Consider the following 2,228-nt stretch of genomic DNA (forward strand, 5'->3'; position numbering starts at 1 on the left):
TTTGCATTCTTGCATCTTAGGTTCCTCTTTCTATTCGAAGCTCCTCATCTTTTCTCAGTAATTGCTATCTTGAAGTATTGCTCAAGATATTTACAGACAGATTGTCACAAAGTGCAATTTCTGGTTCTAGTTATTATTGACGGTACTGAGTCAAATATCATAGCTTTCAAATTTACAAAGATTATTAAACGCGAAATTTCTTGTTTTTATTAATCTGTTTTTTAAACACTTTTAATTTTAAAAAATCAGCCCCTGTAAAACTGATAGCAACAAACATTATTCCTTAATCTATACAACTTATTAACTTACTTCTGAAAAGGGACTTCCTGTAATTATTTATTTCACCATTGAGAGATGGGCTCTGTTACTTTAAAGGTTATTTAAGTTCGGTGCAAAGTATTAACGATTCAAATCAAAATGAGGAAACTTTATTTCAAGTTCGAACCGAATCTTGCATATGAGCGTGCTCGTGTGGATACCTCGTATTATGAAAAATGTCAACTTCTGTGAAGAAGTTTTTAATTTTTTTTAAAATTTTCCTTTGTTTAAGAATATGAGTGTCTGAGCAAATGAGGAAAGTACTTAAGGCTAAGTTCAGACCCATAAGATTTTGACTTAATATGATTTGGTTTACAGATTGATTTTTTTTTCAAAAAAAAACTCCAAGATTTTTTTTTAGAATAACAGGCTTTAATTATCCTTAACTTTTTCCTAACAACCTAATGAGATATCTTGAAGTTGAAAAATAACTACAAAAGAATAATAATAAATAATTCGGCACTTTTGACTTAATGGGTTTAATCAAATTTGTTCTGTAAAGGTCTTGGTAATATTTAAGCTTCAAGATTCATTTAGGTTACTTAAAACAGCTCTCATAGTATTAGCAAAAGCCTCAACTAAATTACGCTATCTCTTACAATACAGGAAAAAAAACATAATTAATGACACTTGTATAAAACTGAATAAAAGCATTGACGAAGCGATCTTGTTGGTTCCAATTTGTTCGTGTGTCGAGTATTGGCTTTGGGGGGAATGAGAGGAGGCAACAAAGTACTGTATTTTTCACTAGCAAGGAGCGACAGTCCAAATTTGCACATGAGATGGAATATCCGTTTTCTCAGTGTCGGTCTTTTCAACTTTGCATTGTGTCATATTTGAAGCCCAGTATGATTTTTATTGCCCGTTTTTGAACAGCCTTGAGATCGTGACTTAAGCAGTCAACGTTGAGCACCTGTGGTTCCCAATCAGGGCCTGCGTATTCTAGCAAGGGATGTGTGTAGAAAATATATGCTAGTTGTAACTGATTCACTGGGAAATCTAGCTGTCGGAGTGTAATCAGTGATCTCAAAATATAGTTGCCCTTTTTCATAAGGTTAGAAACATGGTAGCTGAAAGAACAGTCAGTACTGAAAGTCACACGAAAAATAATTGCAGTTAAAGTGGTAGGGAACCAGGGTTCAGGACAAACTGCGTCCTTATAAGCGGATTAAAACGCATCACTTTTGTTTTATTGACGTTAAATTGAAGTCCATTATTCCTGCACTGATCAGTGAAACTATATTTTAATTCACCTTGGAACTGGGGTATTGTTTGGGATTTATCCACGAGAAATTTAAGCAAGGTGTACATATCATCGACGTATTTAAAGCGTTGATCAAAGTAAACGAGAACGTAGTTGATTTCAGCCAAGAACAGTAAAGCAACCAGTTTGGTACCTTGGAAACTTCTCTGTAAAACTAATTAAAGCAAACATTGTTTTCTTAACCTATATAACCTGATAGCTTTCTAAAAAAAAAAAAAAAAAAAAATCCTAAAATCCCTTATTTCACCGTTTAAGGAAATTGTGTTTCTTTTTCTATCCTAATGACTTTCTTTAGGTATAAATCAAATTTCAAGAGATGCTTTAAAAAATAGATAAAAAAAAATAAAAATAAATTCCAAGTGTTTACAGGGTATATATTGGACTGGTACTTCTTTCCGCTCTGGGATGGGGGGGGGGGCAGAAGGTCAACTTCTTTTCCAATGCATCTACGCACTTCAAAATACTACTACTACTAACAACTCACCGCAGCACCAAGCCGCTTGAGGCCAACACAGCTATGTACGCTTCTCCCCCATCCTAATCTACTCAAAGCCTCCCTTTTTACACCCTCCCACGAAATTCCCATTTCCTTTAAATCTTTATCTATGACGCCCTCCCACCCCAGACGAGGACATGCTTCCCGTTT

Source organism: Artemia sp. Qi Xiang Cuo, chromosome 14 (genome assembly GCF_049724085.1).
Source record: "Artemia sp. Qi Xiang Cuo chromosome 14, ASM4972408v1, whole genome shotgun sequence".
In the NCBI taxonomy this organism is placed as follows: Eukaryota; Metazoa; Arthropoda; class Branchiopoda; order Anostraca; family Artemiidae; genus Artemia; species Artemia sp. Qi Xiang Cuo.